Below are 22,785 nucleotides of genomic sequence, written 5' to 3'. Positions count from 1 at the left end.
CCCCTCAAGCAGAACTGGCAGGGAAAGACCGATATGTGTTCCCGGATAATCTCTAAAACAAGGGGTTCTTCAAGGTGGAGGCAGCAACAGCAAGGGCCACTCTAGACGTTTCCACAGGCCCTTAGGTCTGCTAATTTAGTTAGAGTGAGTGTGTGGCTCGTAAAGATGAAGAACATGGACTGTAGAGTTAGGATAGGCCCGGATTTGGACCTTGGTGAACCTCATTTCATTTACCAGCCATGAGACCTTGGGCAAGTTTCTTCACAGCTTCGAGTACCGTCTGTTAAATGGAGATAACCATCATTGAGTTGAGTTGCCTTTTAAAGGGAGACTTGTTTCTAATGTTGGCACAAAAGATAAAAATGGAAAATATTCAGAATTATTGACAATTCCATCTCCTATAAACAAGACATGGAGGGGCCACTTTCTACTGAAAGTACCGTTGGCCACTGGAATCCCATCAACAGAGCGCTCGGCGCGAGCAGCACACAGGACTGGGAGGGGGGAGGGTCGTTCCCATCTTTCATTCAAGGCCACTTGGGGGCACAGGAAGGCTGGCACCTTATACTTCTCACCTGCCCCTCCTCTAGTTTGTGCAGAGTGCCTCCACGGCAGGTCACTCGGAAGGAAGATGCGCGTAGGGCGCTGACCGTTTCCCCACTGCGCGGGCTCTCGTGAGATTACCCACGCGAGTGCTTTCACAGGGATCGGCAGGTATCACTCAGTGTATTTAGCCATCCCGCTGACCCCTCCTTCCGTTCCCTGTCATCACCATCACAGGCCGAGCGTGATGAAAGAGGGCAGTTTATCTGACCGAGTGGCCCAAGTCACTACACTTCTACTCATTGGCTCTTTCCACCTCTTAGGCCGAACACCCCATTCCAAATATGTACCACTTGCCTGTCAGTCCTTGTTCCCCCATCAAACGTTGTCAAAGCATGTTTCATTTTGTTTTGTTTTGTTTTGTTTTTCATCCAAAAACAGTATTAATTAATAGTATTTTCTGTTCAAAGGAAGTGAGGACATCATCAGAAGGTATGGATCTACTAACATACCATAAAAAGGCAAACAGACAAACCGATGCAAGTTATCATTAATATTTCTATGCTACCATCCTGGTGGGAGCACAGCCACAGAACCAGTTTAGAATTGTGCTCAGTTCTTCCCCTCAGTGCCTTGAAGATCAAAAGAACTGATTCTCTAGGTTCACCTGTTTTATTCTCTTTCTTCATATCAGTTTTTTGCTAGAATTGAAAGAATATCTGCATTCTTTTGTCATTTCAAGGAGACAAGGAGAATTGTTTTAAGCCTAGGAATATGTCAGCCAACTTGGAATCTCAAAATGCTTATGTATTTCTCCCTCCCTCCCTCCGTCCCTCCCTCCGTCCCTCCCTCCCTCCCTCCCTCCCTCCTTCCCTCCCTCCCTTTCTCTCTCTCTCCCTCTCTCTCTCTCTCTGTGTGTGTGTGTGTGTGTGTGTGTGTGTGTGTGTGTGTGTGAGAGAGAGAGAGAGAGAGAGACTTCTCCAAGATGTGGAGGTCTGGAATAAAAATCGTAATTGACCTTTAACGAGAGAGCTGAGAGAACTGCTTCTGTATATTACATGGCTGTGAGCTGGATTTTGAATGTTTGATTAAGTTATTAGAGTGTTTTGCTTTGGCATAATGTGCTATAAATGCATGATTGCCGGCCAAAGTAGTTAGTCGGGGGGGAAGAATAAATTGTTTTGAGAGGTGCTTCAAAACCTGGATTTGATTCTCTTGGAGAGACGGGGCTTTAAATAAATCATGTAATACAAATGAGACTTTCCATAATTAGGGTTCTATCTAGGAAGATCCAGGAGCTTTAGGACAGTAGATGCAGGAGGATTCCCAGGATGCTTTCATTCCCTTCCTTTGTAAATGTATGTTTTGAGTGCACTGCTTTGTTTTGGGGGCCCAGAGACCCAACAGCACAGAACAAGCACACATTAAATGTAAGTTGTTAAACAATTTGTCTTGGCAACGTGAGTGCTGTAGGGAGACAGCTTTGCTAAACAAATGTATTTTTAAAAAATGGTTCCAGGACACTCTCCTTTATAGGCCTCCGGGTGGTTAGAGGCCACTGTCGATGGCACCCATGTCGTTGCTTAGAGAATTTCTGTTTCACTGTCCTCACTTCTGTCACCCAATCATTTCACTCCCCAACAGCTTTTGTGTTTTCAAAGTGTGTTCTCCTACTCCTGTCATTTAGAAAACCTCTCTTAAAGGGCAGCACCCCTCTCTTGGGGGCTCTTTCTGGCTCTTGGCCTCAGATCCTCTCCCCAAGATACCTCCAGCTGTTTCCTGCAAGTCCCATAGCCTCCCTCGGCCCTGCTAGGCTCTCCTCCCAGGAGCGCCTGAACAAATAAAATGTAATTAAATGTATGCGATTGGTTCTTGTACTGCTTTATTTAGTTGATATATGTACATACTAGAGAACTGCCTTCCGAACAGTGTACAAATATACCATTTATAATTGATTAAGTAGGGCAGTCGTGGTCATTTCCAGACAAGTAGGCCATCAGGCCCTCTGTTGGGAAGCTGGGCACATGCTCTGACATCGTTTCTATGGCATCAAACAAGATAACGTTGGGACCGCAGCCCTTTGCAGATTGTGGAGGGCTGTCCACGTTGTGTTGCTGAAATGCTTTTGTTGGAGGTGAATTTCTGGATTAGGAGCACAGGCTGTGCCCTCGGGCTACCTCCCTGGACTCAGGCTCTCTGCTGGCCAGCTGTGTAGCCTTAGGCAAGTGCCTTAATCTCTCATCTGTCAAAAGGGGTAATAGGTTCACCTACTCCAGAGCTGTTGACAGAATTCAATGAAGTAATGAGTGCTTCTGTCTAACACAGCACCTGACACAAAACTAAGTAACTGTTTAATACATATTAACTCTTAATCATATCATCATCATTATCATATTTAAGTGACATAATTTAATATATAAAATCTCTTCCAAGAATGGAAGCAAGCATACATTTGGAGATGGACTTTTCAGCTACTCCTTAACTCACGGATGCTCGAGTATGTGCGTCCTCTATAGTCCAGTGGCCATCCAGGGAGCTACCCCAATGACCTGTACAGACACACTCCATCTCCCCGCGGGCCTCCATGCCTCCCACTTACCCAAGATCTCCTAGATGTGCTGGTGCTTGAAACTCACCCTTTTCCAAGTTGGTCCCCACCTTCTATAAGCCAGGGGCTGTAGCAACAGGACTGAAGGATGCAGAGAGATGCGGGAGTTCAGATAAAGCCACTGCCACTCCTCCAGTCTTAGTGTCCATCTCATCAAGGTGCCCCTGGTCTAATAATGTTAAAATTCCTCCTTCCCCATTCACATTGCAAGATGTCAGAGTCTAGGCCTGGATCTTAGCAACAAATGAAGTTGAACCTTACTTGAGTCTTTGAGCATCCTAAGACCACCATTACCACCTCTGTAGATTGTGACAAAAGGGACTGAGGATAACAGGCTGGAATTTTTTATTTCGGCCTTAACCTCCCCTGAGAATTTCGAGGAGCGTAGACATTTATTAAATACCTCCCCATCAGATACAGTGCTTGGTGCTTTCCAGACATTGCGTGGCTTCATTCTCTGAGCTGTCCTGCGAGGCAGAGATCATCATCAGCATGTTACTGAGGCATCTCAACAAAGGCGAATCCTTTGATTTCAGCCCCACAGAGTGGGAGCTGGCACCTGGGACCAAGGTTAGACCAAAGCAAGTGCTCCGGACTTTGGTTTTGTGCTGGGGACCAAGTGTGGGGGGGTAGTTATAAGGCCACTTGATTTTCCATTCTAAAGGTGGGGATGGGGCAGAGAGAAGACAGGAGCTGAGGAGGAGATGATCCTGTCTCCCAAAGGCATACCTAGGTTGGGATTGACCCCACCGGAGCCCGGCCAATAAGCTTGCTCTAGTCCACCCATAAGAGCCCTTGGGTTTACCCAGCTCTGTACCACCGGCGTCCCCATCTCCCAGCTCTGAGTGACTAGTTGACGTGAAAGTGGGATTCCACGTCCACACTGCTATGTTCACTGGGTGGCAGGGACTGGACGGGGCTTGGAGAGCAGCGAGGGAGAGGGTGGAAGCTGCCTTCCAATCATGGCCTCTCGCTTCTCCCCGTGTCTCCATCCCCACCGCCACTGAGCTCATCCATGCCATTGTCATCTCTTGCTTGAAGGACCGCAGACCTCCCCTCTCACCTGTCTGCTTCCGCTCTTACCCGTGGGAAAGCGTTCCCTACACCAGAGCAAGCCAGAGTGAGCTTCTCAAATACGGGCCGGCCTTCAAATCCTTCCTCGGCTTCCTTTGGCTCTAAAATGAACTTCAGTTCCTTGTCATGGGTCTCAGGGCCCCACGGAGCCTGTCCCCACCTCTCTCTCCAGCCTCCCTCTGCCCCTGCCCCTGCCCCTGTCCCTCCGCCCTCACCTAGTACCAGCCATTCATCCTTCAGCCCTCAGCGGCAGGGCCCCTTCCTCAGAGAAGCCTTCCCAGCCTCCCCAGGCTCTTCAGTTCCCCTCTCTCGCAGTCCTGCAGGACTCTGCCCCTTTGCTCCTCTCAGTCTGTATTTACACACTCCTTAGTGATGCTGACATTGGTTTCCCTTTTAGACTAGAAGCCCCCTGAGATGAAAGACATGCGTTCGCGCTCAGCACAGCATCTCTGGCGCCTGGCATGGCACCTGGCCAGCACCCGGGCTTTTTCACATCTGTCATGTACTCAAGCAGTGTCACTGGCGATCCCAGGGCTTTGGAAGCCCAGGTAGATACTGAGAGAGGGGCGGCCAGACTCAAGGATCTATGGTTACCCCTCCCGTGTCCCTTCCACCTCCTGTTAGGTAGGCTCTGCTGGGCTCACCTTCACTGTACCCCCTGTGGGAATGACAGCTTTCTAGAACTTCATTCTGAGTGCCTACCTGTTACAGTCATTACCTCATGAGGTCATACACTTACCCAGTGAGGAGCCCATTATGAAACACCTCTTCTAGAACTGCTTTCACCCGTCACCAGACTGTGATAGGGGACCTGGTACATAGTAGGTATCCTGGGAATGTTTTTGAATGCTCAGCAGCATATTACTTTGAACATCCTTAGTAGCAATTTTTTTATTGAGGTATAATTTATGTAAAATAAAATATATAAAATTTTAGTATTATATTATTTTTTTACAGTGTGCACTTCATTTTAAAAATAGGTAACCTATTTGGAGCCAGGTTGCGTTATTAAAGTCTGTTGGTAAGTGGGCGATCTCCTGTCATAGTAATTTTCTATATACTACCTGATTTCTGTAGTGATAGCCTATTATGTGTTTGGCATTTTACACATTTTGTTATTGAATCTCGACTGTAACCCTGTGGTTCCTGATTATATAGCTTCCATTCTACCAGTCAGGAAACTGAAATCCAGAGAAGTTAAATAACTTGACCAAAGTTCATTGCAAGATTTGGAAGCAGCTCTTATTACCTCCAAAGTGGATGACCTTGCTATTGCCTGTTCCTACGCATCTTCTTAACACCTACGTGGTAAAGATGAGATGTGTTTACAAAGCCAGAGGCCTGCTTATTCTGCGCACTTTGGGAACAGGCTCCGAGCGTGGCTCCAAAGGCGGGGGACGCGCCTCTCAGCCCCCCTGTTCTCTGCAGCCTCCTCCCTCCCTCCCAGATATCTCTGCAGATGGCCTGGGAGACACATACACAGGCATTGCTACAGAAATGGATCTCTGAGTCAGCCCTTGGGGAGAAAAAGAAAACCCTCTTTGCTGGTTTTATTTTTCTTGGTTGATTTATTTGACAAGGACCCATTTTGTACATCATTTTGGAATCTCAGAATCTTTTTTATCTCCAAAGGTCTCTCTAAAAAAACCAAAGAAGAAAGAAAAGAGAGGCTGCTGGGTATGTTCCTACCTGTGATATGCTTTCTAAATCCTGAGCTCTGCCTTTTACTTTTTTTCTGACCCTGAGATCACACGGGTTGCTGAATAGGAGCTGAGCCGAGCTAAATTCTATCAGGTGGGCGTCCGATTGCACTCATCCCTAAAGACTTGTCTCTGTCACTGTTGTTTGACCTGTAGGACACCTACATCGCTAAGCCTGCAGAGGAAGAGCACAGGAATTACTCTCTAACAGGGCTTCTCTGGTGAGATGAGGTGTTATGAGCAGCCAGCAGAAGGAAATGTTCCCAGCCCTGGCTAGCTGCAGATTCAATTACTGCCGGTCTTTACACAGAGGTCTGAGAAGCCCCACTCCGAGGCCTTCAGCAGCGATTCCAGGCCAGTGTTCCTGGGGTCGCAGCTTCAGCAACAAGTCATTCGCAGGGGCATCCCTCATCCTGGCCCATACACACCAAATGCAGTGAAAACAGGCACCAAGCTTCCCAAAATTGAACTTACTCCATTTTAGCATGTGTTTCAGCTGTGGGACAAGCACAGGGGTGGAGGGGGGAACCTCAGGCAGAATTTACAGTTGCCTTTAATAACCCATGCAGCTAAATTTATTAGGTCACAATGCCCTTTGAACGGTGGTGTGGAATTTTCCATGCACAGTCCCGTTTCTTTGGTGAGAAGCAGACCTTCCCGTAGGGCTTTGTTCATCTCCTTGAATGGACACCCAGGCCTTGGCCGTTTGGGTTAAGAACCAGCTTTGATCAAAGGTAGGCTGAGCATTTCCCCATGACTCTTGATGCTTATATCTGAGGACAGTGGCTGAAGCACCGACATCCACCCGTGTGGCTTGCCAGACACCCCCCAACTCTACATGACGGGTCTGGATCTGCAGATATCCTCCCTCCTGAAGACACTTACCACCAAGTTCTGCACCATGTTTTTCAAGCTCTGCTTTCCTGAGCGCTATCCGTCTTGCTAAGAGTAAGGCATGGCATAACTTTGTCAGTTTCCTTAGACCCTTCTAGTTGAACCAAGAAGCTCAGGGCTAAGATGTTTTCCCAGTGGCTTCCAAGTCTCAAGGCCTAGAAATGAGGGAAATCATTTGCTTAGATCCTGGAATATCTTTTATTTTTTTAATTCCCAATCCTGGCAAGTTTGGTTAAGTGGTACCTGAGATCAGTTCAAATCAGCAGATTGATATTGAGCACTGGCTGTGTACACCATCCCTTGCTATTGTGGGGGGAATAGAAAGAGTTCACGACACAATTGAATCTATTGACTTCTGAGTGACAATTTTCCTTCCAAGTGCACCACAATGTGGCAGACGTTGTATTTTCATTTTCATGGATTTTTTCTTTTTTTTTTTTGCATGTGATGTGTATTAGATAAATAGCTCTTCAAATGCAGGGCCTTATGAGTGCTTTTCCTTAGAATGAGGGTAAAGCAGGCATTTAAGTAAAATTAAAAAGGTGAGTTAATTTACAGAAATATATTACTTAAATGATAATACAGATGATACCTAGAAATGATAAGGTTGTGTGTACACGGTTTGCATATCAAAAGACACTATTCTGGACGTACCTAAACACATATCCCCAAGGAAGCAAGTCCGTTTGTTGTTCAGGGAGGTAAGCCAAGGGCCTGTGAGTGCTGGGCAGTACCTGGTCATTAGCTTGCATGGCCCACTGCCCAGCTAGGCTGCAATGGACTCCTAAGGAAATTGCTCTCACACAGGTCCTTGAGCATTTCCCATTGTCCACGCAACAGTCCCAGTGAGGTGTCTACCACTCCCTGCAGCCTTAGCTCTCCGCAGGAGGAGGAGACGACGTGGGGGAGAGCGAATTCCCACTAAACTCTGCACATCCATCCCACTCTGTGCATTAGCCCTGGAAGGGGGATGCTGGGGACATGGTGAAGGGCGGACGTAGCACGTGAGCTGATGGCAAAGGTCAGAGGCGGGATGAGGGACAGGCTGTCTTGAGGCATGGGGGCTGCTGGTCCGCTGTGCCACGGCCAGTGACGGCCCAGCCCTGCCACAGGGGCAGTGAATAAACCAGCCATGTGCCCGTCGGAGGGGCCTTAGACCCATTCAGGTGTGTGACACTGCTGGGTGCAGCGGATAGACTGACACGGTCTTTGCATCTCTGCCGTGACTGATTTGTGGCTCCCAGATTTCGTTCTGAGTTTAGTGGCCTTCGTGTTCCAGTTCCAGAGGCGCTGCACGGTGGTATATTGTGTCCACGATTCCGCCCGGTTTATTGGCGCTCACATGACAGCCCGTTGAGGGGGAGGAAGTAGTGCGTAAACGGAACGGTCTGGGCCCGAGGGAAGCACTCACTTTCTCAGCCATGTTTGCTGAGTTAGTCCGTGTGAGCCAGGGTTTTGAACCCTGACCTGTACGTGGGTGCTTTTCCACGTGGAGCTCCAGAAGAGCTCAAGCTCGGTCACATGAGGAAATCAGGAACTAGCACCAAGGCACCCTCGCCTGACAGAGAAAGTAAGTTCCAGATTCCTGACCCCTCCCAGTGACTGGGGTAGGACCCACGGGCTTGGGATCCAGGCTCAAGCACCCTGAGGAAAAGCCTAAGGGCACATCCTGGGCAAATTCCTTTGTCCCAAGAAACCAGGTCAGTTGGTTAAAACAAAGAGCGGGAGCCAGAAGTAGAGGCCAGGTGCCGGGTGGGACACCAGACGGGGCTGGCACAGAGGGGAGCAGTGTGGGGGGCAGGGTGGAGGTGGGTGCCGTATGCGTGTCCTGAAGGCCGCTCTTCCTCGTGTGGACATGTGTGCGCTGTGCTTTGAGGGGAAAGGGTTGGTTTGAAGAACCAGTTTGGTGTGGGCGCATGACATGTCCATATTTCTTTCACCAGGTCCACATTTTTTAATTGTTACTATTGGCTGCTGTTGAAATTGAGAGTAGCAGGTGCTACACATTTATGGTACAAAACCATTAAGTATTAGAAGTCAATAAAATATAAGACTTCCTGCTTCGCCCGATTTCTGGTTATCCTTCCCAAATGTAGCCATTGTCTCATTTCTTTTGTATGCTTCCAGATTGTATGAGTCCAGACATTTTTCTTATGTAAACTTATGAGAGAGAGAGAGAGTATGTGTATGTGAGAGAGAGAGAGATCTCATGCACCAATCAGAGCTTTATCCATTGATGGAGAAGACAATCATTTATTGGGTGTGGTTGAAGGAAGCCAGAAGGTCCCATTGCCAAAATAAACATATCCCCAAAGCCTTTCATGGATCCAATTTTTTTCTAACCATTTGAAAATTACTTTTTAGATTTTAAAAAATCATGAAGACTATTTTTAGAGCAGTTTTAGATTCAGAGCAAATTGAGAGGGAGGTACAGAAATTTCCTATACACCCCTAGCCCACACACATGCATAGTCTCCCCCACTATCAACACCCCCCACCAGAGTGGGACATTTGTTACAACGGATGAACCTACGTTGACACATAACCACCTGAAGTCCATAGTTTACATTACCAGTTATTCTTGGTGTTGTACATTCTGTGGGCTTGGAGTTAGATTTTTTCAAAAAACCTCCAAATTAAGACTTTCCTTGCACTTGGCTGGGACCCATCTGCCAGTGTATGAATGAAGAGGGCCTGTTGGCAAGTGGGTTTAGTACCTTATCTCTGCCCGGGGGGCCTCATGGAGGCGTTGGCCGCACAGGGCACTGAGGTGTCCAGAGCAGTGTGGGTCCCGAGGACAGGAGAGGGGCGGAACGAGAAAGCCGTGAGCGCAGAGGATTTGAGGGTGAGAGGGATGCCATGTCTGAGGAGAGGAGCCAGGAGACACAGCTGGAGAACTGGGGCTGGACAGGAGCCCCAGGGTCACTCAGTATCTGCCTGGCGTGTGAGCGAGCAGACTGGGTTGGAGGGGCAGGCACAGAGCAGGGCAGAGCCTCGATGCTTGCCTCTGCCTCAGTCCCAGCACAGAGACGCTGAGCCTCTGCAAGCAGAGACTCCGGCAACCTGAGGTCTCGCAAGGCTTCTGAGAGCAGCGGAGGAAGGAGCCGTTCAGTGAACACTCAGCTATAATTGGTGGCTTTGTTGACAGATGCCTGTCTTTGTACTTATGGTGATAAACTGCTTCTGTGATTTCATCTTTTGAATTTCCATGTTTCTGTTTCTCGGGATAGGAATAGGCATCCCAGAAAGTGTCACCACTTGCTCATAGCTGAGGCTGAGTAAGACGAGAAGCCCTCAGGAGGGGCCTGGAATCCCTCCCTCCCAAGGTGGGTGAGCCGCTGGCTCCTGGCTCAGCCAGCCCACCCTTGCCTCCTCTGGGCAGCACAGAGAGCTTCTGGCCATCTAGATGGACACACCGCAGGGAGCCATGGATGGTCAATTAAGACACAGACGAGGTGAGAGGTGCATTCTGCACCCAACCAAAATCCTAGTTCTGCTGCTTACTGGAGGTGTGATGCCCTGTTAACAAGTAACTTAAGTCCTCTGAGCCTCAGTTCTGTCATCTGTAAAATGAGATTAATAGTGGTCTGGACCTTACAGAGCAGTCCAGAGGATTCAATTGGTTAAAACCTGTAAAGCCCTTAGAAAACTGCTGGTTAGCACTTAAAGGTTAGGTGGTGTTGCTGCTGCTGTTCTGGAAACTTATTCTGCCTCTGTTGTCAGCTGAAGGCACAGTCATGCTGGAGATGGGTCGGTCCCATCCTGTGGGATTTCTGTTGCTTCTGGGACCATAAACCACTGCTGGGCAAGGCCTGAGCTTGACCCCACTCACATCTGCCTCTGTCCTCAGGGAATGTGTCCTATGTGGCCCTGGTGTGTTTGCTGATCTAATCGGGAAAGTGATTCAGGGCTCATTTCGATGTTTATGTTGGCTCCGGGCCTAATCTTGTCTGTCTTGAACTGTAAGTCCAAGAAGATGGGCCAGATCTGATTCAAGTACTCTGCAGGGTGGAGCCTCCAGACAGTCGGGTAACAAATACATGCGTCTGGGGAAGGTGGCTGGGTTGGTGGTAGATCCATCTTAGTTCTACCAATTCATTTCTTTGGGAACATTTTATAACCTAAAGAGCAATCAACTAGACCATCACTCTGCTTCCCGTCTTGGGCACTGAGTTTCTAATATCTGTTGCTGGCATTAATTGGGCACTTACCAGTTACAAGCTCCGTGTTAACCACTTCCATATGCATAATCTTGGGTGAGCATCAGAGCTACTCAATGAGTAGGTTCGATTGTTTTTCCCTTTGCCCAGATGAGGAATTGGATGCTTGGGGATGTTAAATCATTTGCCTAAAATCGCAGATGCAGTAAGTGCAGAACCAGAAGGTATGCAGCCTGCCTGCTGAGCTCCAAACCCTCAGACCTTAGTGTTCACATGAGTCATCTGGAGCCGTGGCTAACAGGCAGATCTGGGGCTGGCCCGAGACTCTGCATTTCTCACAAGCACTCGGGTGATGCTGATGAAGCTAGTCCCTGAACCATGCCGTAAGTGACAAAGCACCAAACCTGGAAGCCACACAGCCACAGCTTGGTGTGCTACCTGTTTGTTTTGCTGGGTCTAACATTTGGCCTCATGCACAGTTGCCTGGCAGCCGTTGGCTCACCAGCTTACAGTGAAGACAGTGTCCTGTGGGGCCCTCAGCAAGTGAGATGCTAATAAAGCCTGCGATAGTTTTGGTGGTTGCTCTGTTCCTAGAACATTAGGCAGGGTAGCCCGTCTCTCATTTGGAGTCAGTCTTACTTGAATGAGAGAGAGGGCCCATCTGCGCCCTTGGACAGGTCTGTCTATATCCCTGTCTCCGCTGGGTTCCTGGGTTTGGGGCCCTGGGGAAGTCACCATGACCTTTATTTTGCACCCAAACCTCTTTCTCTTTTTGTGCCTCCCACTGCTGATCGTGATCACATTTAGCTTTTCTATCTCCCTAGGCTCAAACCCTTTTAAGCCTTCGATTCTTTCCTGTGCCCAAGCTTTCCTGTGGTTGTCAAGTCCAAATTGATTCAAACTTGTATAATATCTCTGACATCTCTTTCCTCCAGAACCTAGGGAAAGGGACAAGGCCTTGGTCACCTCTTAGTAATATAGCCATTGTTTACATAATAGCTGATGTGTGAATTACCTACTTCATTAAGCTCTTACCACTGTCCAGCTAAGGTACTATTTTTTTAACTAAATTTATCTTTACTGTTGAAAGTGTTACAGAGGTCCCCCTTTCCTCCCCATGGATCCCTGAAGGTATTATTATTATTGCCATTGGTCAGCTGATGTACACAGGGTCAAGAGACTCGCTCAAGGTCACCCAGAGGGTTCCTTTTGGCTCCAGGACTGAACCCAGTGCTCTCACTTCTAACCCCTCTGCAATACTGCCTCTCTCCTTTCTGCTCAGCTCTACTAAGGCTGGAGGCATCACCATCAGACACGTGTTTGGTCATCACTTATTCATTTAACCACTTCCTTAGCCCCCCAGTATGGTCCAGCACTACGCTAGGTGCTGGTGATACAGTGGAGAATGAAACGGGCAAATCCCTGCCTTTACGAGCTTATTGCAGTGATCACATCATTGCCACTTGTTAGCCATGTGGCTTTTATCAGATTATTTAACCCATGTGAACTCAAATGGCCCATATGAACCTCAACTTTCTCATCTATAAATGGAGACCATTATAGTACTTACCCCAAAAGGATACTGCAAATATCAACTGGGGCCATGTGTGCAGCACTTAGCACTGGCACACAGTAGGTGGGCAGTAATCTTACCTGAAATTGCATGTGAATGAAGCCCATGTTTTCCAGTGTGCTGTTCTAAGCCCTTCATTCTAAACACCCATGTAGCCTTGTGATGGATTCTTTCTCTTCCCCAGGCTTGACACACAGCCATACTCAAGTGCTATTTTCCTTCACTGTTTATAATATTCTACCTCTTCTCTGCTGTCAAACTCCTACGTACTCTTCAAAGCCCAATACAAATGTTGCCTCTTCCACTAAACCTTCAGAGTCTCACTTGTAAGAGCAACCCTCTCTTCCATGATGCTCTTGTCCTCTGGGCTCCTGCGTTACACAAAATAATGCTGCCTTGTGTTCTAGTTTACAAGTCTGTTTCCTTTGCTCAATCATAAAGTTTCTCACTCACTTTCAACAAATAGTTCATGAGCAGTCACTATATGGTGGGTCCTGGGCCACTACAGCAGCATGTAATGGAGGTACTGACTGTGACGATACCTGTCTTCACAGAGCGTCCAGCCTGGCCAGCACTGTGCAATGGAGTGCTCTGCAGTCCTGGAGATGTTCTGTCTCCGCACAGTCTAGTATGGTAACCATTCGCCACATGTGGCAATGGAGCACTTCTGATGTGACTCAGGTAGCTGAGGGACTGAATTTTTAATTTTGTTTAATTTTAATTAATTTTAATTTAAATAGCCTCATGTGGCTAGTGGAATACTGTATTGGACAGTGCAGGTAGTATGAGAGAGATGTTAATCAAATAATCACAAAAAATCAATAGGAAATTGTAGCTGTAATAAGTACTATGCAGGAGTCCCTGGTTGCATAAAAGCACACTGGGGAGGTCTGGCCTAGTCCAGTGAAAGGCAGACTGGGGAAGTCTGACCTAGTCCAGATCTTTGCTCAGTCATTACTACCGCAGGAGATCCTCGGCTCTCCTAAGGTAGTAATGGTTGAGCAAAGATCTGAAGCTACTTGAAAGAATGTGGGGGAATGCAAAGGGTATGCATGCAAATAATTGAGCAGCATGTGCAAATGGTCTGGGGTAGAAAAGAACATGGCCTGTGGGATGATGTCAGAGAGTCCAAGAGCAAATACCATCTCCCTTCTTTTCTTTTCTTTGAAATCTCCGAAAACTTTGCACTGCCTACACTGCGCTTACTAGGCACTGAATTAAATTTCAAGTTTGGATGCATGACACTGAAGTCTCACTTCCTGTGCAGCCTCACCCAGTTCATCCCCAGAGCTGCCCCAGCTGGAGAGCCAGGCAATGGGCTTCCATTCCATCTCTGCTCTGGGGCTCCCAATGAGTAAGGAATCTTGTCTGTTTGTCTCAAGGAACCTTCTTTACCATATGGCTGGTGACCTCCCACCCCTCAGGGATATGGGAAATATTCTGGGTTATACATTGGAAGAGATGTGGCCTCAGGTAGGGGCTGGAATCACAGTGAAACCTGTGTATTGTATTGTATTCATTTGTTCACTCATTCAACAAACACTCGTGGGTGCCTACTACAGGCAGACGCTCTGCTAGGCATTGAGGATACAGCGAGGGACAAAAGAGAGAATGCCCCTGACCTCGTGGAGCTTATAGTGGGGTTCCCCAGGCACCCAGGTTGTAGCAGTCAAGCCACTAGCACTTTCTGGGACCTGCAGACTGAATGTGGCAACGTGTCATGTTCTGGGTCACTGCACAGCTCACACATGTGTCCCAAATCCAGTCAGCCTGCAGTGGGGTCCCAAATACCTTCGCCACAGAGTCGATCCCTAGGATTGCCAGCTACTTTGGCTGTGGGCTCCTGGGAGCCTCATGTAGTTGTGTGTTCTCCCCAGGAACTCGGCCCTCATACAAGTGGGTAGTGTGTGAATTCCTCGGAGACATCTTTTAATAAGAAGAAACAAATAACCCCTTGTTTACACCCGAGCTCGCATTCCCCACGCCAATTCCTTATTCACACTGTTGGCTCACGAAGGAGCTTAAACCAAGTTTAGTTCCCCAAGGCTGGGGGAAGGGTGAAAAGTCTAATTTTTTTTTTTAACCTACTCAAGGTCTTGTCCAAACGAGTTGTCACCAAAAAATGAAAGCCAGATGTTATTTTAGTGAGAAATAAATATGTGGCCAAGCTGCGGATTGAACCTGAGGTCTCCCTGGATGGTTTCCACGTGTGTCGGTAGCTGGACTCCCAGGTACCGGCGGCTGACGTTCTTTCTCTTGTCTGTTAGCCGGGGCGCGGGCGCACAGACGGCTAACGAGCAGGTAACATCCACGCCGCGCGCCCGCCGCGGCGATGCTGCTGCTCACGAGCCGGACTCCGACCTGCTCTCTGGGCGCCCGGGCTGCCGAGCTCAGGCTGCGAGGGAGAGACCCGGGCCTAGAAAAGGGGGGCCAAACAAATTCACGCCGAAACTGCTGCCTCCAGCTTCTCAATGAGGGATCTGCTTTTGTTGGGAGCCCTTAAATCCTCAAGGGAATCATACTTCAGATAATCATCAAGGAATCACAGATGAAATCAGGGCCTCGGAGCAAAGAGCGGCCCTTTGGGGTTTAACATTACAGCGTGTTCTTCCCCGAGTTTGATTCAGTGGTGAGCTTTTCAGCCAAAGGAGGCCCTTTTGGTAATTGGCCGAACCTCCATAGGAAGACCGCTGAGCTTGCTACTGCTTCTATCACAGCATTTCTCATCGCTTGGATTTTTCTCACACTTTTCAAATTCTAGATACAGTCAATTGTGTGTTGGCCTTTGAAACATGTCGTGCTGGTGTTAAAACTTCCTTGAAGGGCATAAAAAAGGTGAGAAAGGGAAAAGGTGATAGGATGGAGCTCAAAGGGTCAGTGGGGCTCAGAGCAGAGAGAAAAGCCCTTGGGGAGGAGTCAAGCAGTGTCAGACCTAGAGACTGGGGGAGGTAGCCAGAGGGTGAGGCAGTCAGTGGAGCTGCGTTAGGCTGTCTGACCCCTGGCTAGGAGCATGGCACGTAGGCAGGGCCGGTACAGGGGAGGCATGGACTCAGGCGGGCCACAAAGACACTGGGGGCAGAAGCCCAACCAAGGGGCCGGATTACAGGCAGGCCAAGGGTCTACAGTGTAGGAGAGGCCTGCCAGGGGCAAGGCAGACCCCCATATTGAGGAACCTGTCTGAGGGCTCCTTCTACGGAAATGGAAGGTAATAGTTCATAGCTCATAGTGTTATCTTGAGGGTAAAATAGATTAATCACTGTCAAGTGTTTAAAAGAGTGTCAGTAGATATTATGACATGAGAGAACAAGAAAAGACAGAGTTCTTAAAGCGTGAGTTTGATCCCAGGAAAGAAGTCTTTTAGAAAGGTTAGCTTGGCTTTTGGAATGTGTCATTTTTTTATTTATATATCCATTCAGTCTTTCCTTCCTTAGCCAATAACTCTCTATTGAGCCCCTTTGATGTGTAAGGGACTCTTCCAGGCCCAGGGATACAGTGACAATCTAGAGTGGGGTCGGCAAAGGCAGCCTGTGGGCCAAATCCAGCCCACTGCCTGCTTTTGTAAATAAAGTTTTATTGGAACACAGCCATGCCTATTTGTTTATGCATTGTTTATTAAAGGCTACTCTCAGGCTACATTGGCAGAATTGAATAGTTATGATAGAGCAGCTCAGGGCTTGCACAGTGTAAAGTGATGACCGCCCAGCTCTTTACAGGAAACATTTGCCAACCCTGATCTAGAGACACCCTTCAGTATGGGCCTCTCTCTCCAGTGAGGAGGCAAGTCAGTAGGAAAGTGCAGTATAGTTAAATAGCTTCAGAGGACCATAGGACTAGAGAGGAGGATCAGAGAGGCTTCCGAAGATGTCTGTCAGCTCCGCTGAGACTGGGGGCTAAATTGGAGTTAAACAAGTAGAGGAGAAGGGAAAAAAATTCTGGATAAAGGGAACAACATTTGCAAAGACCCAGAGGAGAGAGAAAGCAGGATATGTTCAGGAACTGGATGAAATTCATCATAGTTGGAGCAACAGAGGATGGGTGACACATAGCTTTGCAAATAAGAGAAAAGTTTGATGATAGTTTCTGAGAGCAGTAGAGAGCTATTGAAGGCTCTTCGTCAGGGGAACAACATAATTAGGCTTATATTATAGGGAGATCAGTCTACCTGAAATATGAAGGTTGAACATAAGAGTTGAGTGGGAGGGTAAAGAGCAAGATTGGAGGCAGGGAGGCCAGTGGGGAGCCCATTTCAGTAATGGAGGGGGAGGCCTTGGTAGCTTCAACTAGGGGAGTGTCAGCGGAGTTAGGAGAGGAGAATGCTTTGGAAACATAGTCAAGAGGCAGTTTTCATAGTTAGTGATTGATTGCACATGAAGAATGTCAAGTGAAAAGGAGTGGAGCAGAGGAGAGGGCCACTCCCTGAGATGGGGACCATGTGGGCAAGAGCAAGTTTGGGATGGAGGGAGATGATGACGTCCATGTTGGACATGCCTGTGGGACGTCCACGAGGAGACATCCGGTTGGACTCGTTCCAGAGCAGCCCATGTTATTCAGTCCACGGCTTTAAGGCAAGAGGTGAAGGTGTTAGCCGTTTGGGTATCTGAAGGACTTGTTCTAGGAAGAGGAAAGCAAGGAGAAGGCTAAGAGGAGGGTGCACCTGGTTGTGTCCCAGGAGTATCAGGGAAGCTTGTGGCTGGAGCAGAGTGAGAAAGCAGGAGAGCAGGAGGAGATGAAGTTTGAGGGGGGAAGGAGAATGGCGGCAAACAGATCCCTTAGGGACACGTGGCCCATCGTGAGAACATTGACTTTCACTCTGAGTGTGATGGGAGCCACTGGAGGGTTCTGAGCAAAAGAAGGACTGATCAATGTGGGCTGTTAAAGGACCCCTCTGGCTGCTGGTGGAGAATAGGCTGTAGGGGGCCAGAGGAGAAGCAGGAGGAGCAGTCGGGGGACGATTGCAAATCTGAATTTAGCTCCTCCTCTGCTTGATTAGTCAGTTTTCCCTTCTCTCCAAACAACCCCAAGGTCGCACTGGCTTACAAAAATAAATGGTTTTTTTTCCTTGCTTTTAGATGATGAGTTGACTGGGTTTAGCTGATGTCAGCTGACCTCAGCTAGACGCGGCTGGGCTTGGATCAGCCTATAGATTGGGCTCTAGATCTTACATGTGATGTCTCTTTCTCCTTGGGCTGGTGGCTATCCAAGGCATAGTTTTCTCATGGCAGATAGAAGGAGAAATGAGATCAAGGCAAATCACAGAAGCACATTTAAAGCCTCTACTCACATCACCCCACCTACCTTCCATTGGCCAAATCAAGGTACACGGCCAAGCCTGACATCAATAGGACAGGGCAAGGAGACACACATAGCGCACTTTAATAGATGCTGTAAAGACACATGGTCAGAGTCTCAGGTATATGATTGTACAGGAAAGAAGGAGGGAAGAATTGGAAATAAACCAACCTTCCGTGTCCCCCCTCTGTTATAATTGACCTCATCCAATGTCATCAAGTTTGACCTTGTCACTTTCCTGTTTCTTTTATCCATTTGTACCTCTGGTCCCCTTCAGATCACACACTGCCTCACAAAATGGTCTCCTTCATGGTCTCCCACCATCAACTCTTGTTCTTCCCCAACAACACATCCTGCATGCCCCTGCCTGAGCTTCCTTCCAACATGCCGATGCTGCTCGAGAAACTTCAGTGACCTGCCACTTAGCAATACAGGGTTCCCCAAATGCCAGTAATTTCTGTACCCCCATCATGGTTTGGTCAATCTGTGTTACATCTGTATTATTACTATTTAATGTTTTCTTTAATTTCACTTTATGCCAACTAACATTTTTTTAGCCTTATTTTAAGCAGTAATAACCATGAAGGTTATCCATCTTTCTGAAAACATAAAAATAGATGCTGATTAAGATAAACACGCTTGTGCATTTACCCTCTGAAGTCCCAAAAAGTATGATAATTGCATTTGGGGACAGGACACACTGGCCTCCCACAGGCCCCTGCAGCTTTGTCACCTGTCTAGTCTTTATTGTCATCTCTACATTATTTCCATTACCGGGATCATAATAGTCCCCTTGCTATTTGTGCAGCTCGCTTTGCTCATACTGTCCTTTGAGCCTGGGAGACCCTACCCCTTTCTCTTTACGGCCTTCAAGGCTTGCCTGCTCCACCGGTCCCTGGTGCATGGTCCGCCCTCCCTTCCTGCTTCCCTTGCAGTCTAAGCCCACACCCACTGTGGGCTTCTCTCATTGTTTCACGTGCGCCGCTATCAACAACTTTGTTCCCAAGTGCCTCAACTGACACAGCCTGTGCCTGCTGGGTCCCTCTTCATCCACCAAGCAGGTGTTCATCAGCCTTCGCCTTGAGTATCAAAATAAGGCTGTTTCTGTGCTGTCCCATCTCAGTGCCCGTCACCATGTATTCATCTCCCTGCCCTTTCTCTGCTTCTCACTCCCTGGCTCATTCCTCCTTTTCTTTAACAATAGGAATCAAATATTGCCTCCTCCAGGAAGCTGCCAGGACTCCTCCCACAGCTTGTTGTATTTCCTTCTCTCTGAGCACATGTCACATGTGCACATGGTCATCGATGCACTTACTCATCTCTCTCCCCCACTGGACTGGCCATAGGCTCCTCAAGGAGAGGGTCTTGCTTGGTTATGTGTCCCAGGGCACAACATAGAATAGGCGTTTAGTCTTCATTGAATTTTTTAATCAATTTGAGTTAAGTAACTTGAACTTTGCTGTTTCAGTAGCACTATGTGTTGAGGGCAGAGATCTAACCTCTCTTTTCCTTCCCAGCATTGTTTGCCCCAGGTAGGCAAACAGTAGGTGCTTGTTAAATCTGCAGTAAGATGAGTTGCATAGGAAATGCAGGAGGCGGCTAAGGTTCACAATGAAAATTGGTGCCAACTGAGATAGTTTTGCAATTCTAAGCTTTATCAGGCCTAAGCTGATTTTGAATACCAAACCTGTCATGATTTTGGCTATTGAGGGCAAAGGGGGATGTGTTTGGAGCCCTTTGCCTTTGTCCAGGGTTGAAAAGATGTAACCCATGTTAGATAGTGAGTCCTGGCCATTCTACATCAGGTCTACATCTGGAGATGGTGTCAAATTCTTTTCAGGATAGAACTGGTATCCTGTGTGTATGTGTGTGTGTGTACATGCGCGTGCATGTAAAACAGAGAAAAAGAGAGATAGCAGTCCAGATGCCAACACACCTGGAATCTATTTGTGAGGATCACTGGTTCAGTCCACAGCTTGGGCCATTCATTTATTTCTTGCTAAGTGAACATCTGGGGTTCAGTTTGAGATGCCAACAAGTTTGGATGGGATCTCAAAGCCGTGGTCAGGATGGAGGTCTGCTCGCCCAAAGTGGGAGTGAGAGAGGTGAGCAGAGGCCCTTAAACTATTCTGCAGACTTCAGCTCAAATGTAATAGCCAGAGGGTTGAGAAATTCTCCCCGGGCTGGAAAAGTATTCAGAACCAGGAATTAACCAGAGGAGACTCAGTCGGATCAAAGCACCAGTGCAACCCGAAAAGTACTCCTTTGCTCTTTCACTGTGTTCCTCTGCCACCCTCCACTCTAAGCATATCCAGGTCATCTTCCTTTTCCAGGGAAAAAAATAAGGGAATACTTGGACCTGAGCCAGGAAGGAAATGCTGTGCGAAAGTAAAGTTCTAATTAGTTATAGATGAGAATTGGTCACAGATAATTAGTCTACATTCCTTGGCTCACGCCTGAGGAGGCTTGAAAGATCTTTTGTTGCTAGATGTGTAGACATATATCTAGATACCTAGATAAACACCCAGGGAAGCACGCCATCATTAACAGAACTTGCCGAGTGCGAGTGTTTAGAACAGAAATGAAAGGGGAATTTGTCATCCACAGGCTAGGAATGTTTGCATCTTCTTGCTGTCAGGACTTTTTCTTTCCTTCTTTCTTTTTTTCTTTTTTCTTTGAACTTTCTCAAAACAAAAGGAAAGGCCAATGGGTTCAAACAGGATCATTTTTAAACAGTGCACTCCCAGGAACTGTGTGCTGAGCCGCACCTGCCCTCTGTGACATCTACCAGCGAGGGTATTTCTCCTTCAATTTGCATCTGTCATTTTCCTACCTGTGGGTCGGAGGGGTTGGAGACCTAGGTGAGGGGCCTGGAGAACATGGGAAGTCTGTGGCGGGCTGTGCTCATGCCTCCCAATTCAGAACCGGCTTTGCTGCACTGTTTGGGGAACTGTCAGGGGGAGAAATCCACAGTGCCTGAAGTATTTTTCTCTTGATTCCTGGTAGAAATGACTGGGCATTAATGACAGGCTGCTCAAGGCTTGCCTCGCGTCTTTATGGACTGTACTTTTGCAGAGCAATGCTGACTTCCAAGGAACTCAGTCCCCCCTGCCCCCAACCCAGCTCTCCTATGTTGATTCTCAGGCAACACAGACAAGAAAGAGTTAGCCTTTGGGGGCTTCCTTTTCTCACCCCTTGTTTTGCTGATATAGAAGCCTCCCTCTCATGCCCCCTGTGGTATAGGGACTCTCACCCTCACTCTGGCTTCCTTCAGCCCAGGAGCTCTCCCTGCTTCCCCCCATCCCCCTGGACAGGTCAGCTGGTGTGGGCCTCCTGCTCCATGCTCTCAGGACCTCTATCAAGCACTGTGGCAAAATGTGTTTAATCATTACTGTTGCGATTGCAACCATCAAGTAACCTGATTGCAATACTCTGGAAGGTCCCCCGCGAGCTCCTCTGGTTTAATGGCCCAAGTGGAGGAGCCGGCACATGGTGCTTGGACAGCAGTGCACAGCAACTTGTGGAGCACTTTCCGATTGTCACAGTTTCACCTCATCTGTTCCTCAGTAATTCTGTGGGATAGGTGAGATAGGTATTCACTCATTCATTCATCCATTCAGCCAGCCAACCTACCAACCAAGCAAACAGCAAATATGTATGCAGCACCTTCTAGCTGCTAGAAACTATCCTAAGCTCTGAGCTACAGTGAACAAAGCAGACAAACATCACTCTTCTCACGGTGCTGCACATTTGAGCAGATGCTCCAGTTGGTATCATTGTTCCTGTTTTCACACGAAGACACCAAAACACAGAGAGGTTAAATCTTAAGGACACGCAGCTCATTTAGAGCTGGATTTAGAACCCAGTATCCTATCCAGCTCTCAGAATCAGGAGAGTAGAATAAGGATCTTAGGAACCATCTCATCCATTCTTTCTGATTCCCATAGGAGTCCAAGGCTCAGAGAGGTGCTGTGGATTACACACAGCCCAGCTTCCCTAAGCCCCAGCCCAAGCCCACCTCACCCCCCTGTCTCAGGCTGGTAACGACTCTTCAACAAAGTACCACGGAGCTGGTAGCTTGTAAACAGCAGGAATGCATTTCTTACAGTTCTGGAGGCTGGGAAGTCCAAGATCAGGGTGCCGGCAGATTCCTTGTCTTTGGGAACCCACTTCGTGGTTCACAGATTGACATCTTCCTGCTGCTTCCACACATGGAGAGAAGGGCAAGGGAGCTCACTGGAACTTCTTTTATAAAGGCACTAATCCTGCTCATGAGGGTTTTACTCTTATGCCCTAACCTGCTCCTCAAGGCCCTACTTCTTACTCCCATCACCTAAGGAGTTAGGATTTCAGCATGCGGATTTGGAGGGGCACAGACATTCAGACCGTAGCAACCTCCCTTACTTTCTCAACCAACACAGATTTCATGGCCTTTTTTCACAGTGACTACGAGGCCATTCCCTCAACTCCCTTGCTCCACGGTTGCCTGGGTAAACCCTAATTCAGTCTTGGGTCGTTTGCACCCTGTCACCCAGGCAACTTGATGAGGCTGGAGAATAAACACAGGCTATGTGGCCGAATCACACTCACAGCTCAGGATCACTACCCTTGAGTGTGACTTGCTGCCTCCCGCCAGCCCTCCGGCCTCCCCTAGTGGGTTCACTCTCCTGCTCTTTCCTAGACAACTGTTTCTCTTTCTGTCCTCAGTCATCAAACACCTCATTCATTCTCCTCGGTCTCTCCTGAGGATCTAGCTTTTTTCACTGAGACAATAGAAGCGGTCGGAAGAGACTTTCACAGACTCCCGCAACCACACCTGCCATACACTGTGCCCTGGCCTCTGCCTCCCCTGCCGTGGCCACAGATGACCCGTCTTTGGCCTTCTCTGAGGTCATTGCCATCCCTTGTGCACTGGAATTTTCTGCCACCTATTCATGAGCCTCA

At 48.1% G+C, this 22,785-nt stretch overlaps 1 protein-coding gene across 1 annotated transcript in view; it reads left to right on the top strand.

Annotated features, from left to right (window-relative positions):
• Positions 1-22,785, top strand: part of SLIT3 (slit guidance ligand 3) — a 528,787-nt gene that overhangs the window by 61,342 nt on the left and 444,660 nt on the right. The window lies entirely within an intron of this gene.

This window comes from Miniopterus natalensis, chromosome 4 (assembly GCF_054644295.1).
Source record: "Miniopterus natalensis isolate mMinNat1 chromosome 4, mMinNat1.hap1, whole genome shotgun sequence".
NCBI lineage: Eukaryota > Metazoa > Chordata > Mammalia > Chiroptera > Miniopteridae > Miniopterus > Miniopterus natalensis.
This window is presented reverse-complemented; position numbering and strand designations above follow the sequence as displayed.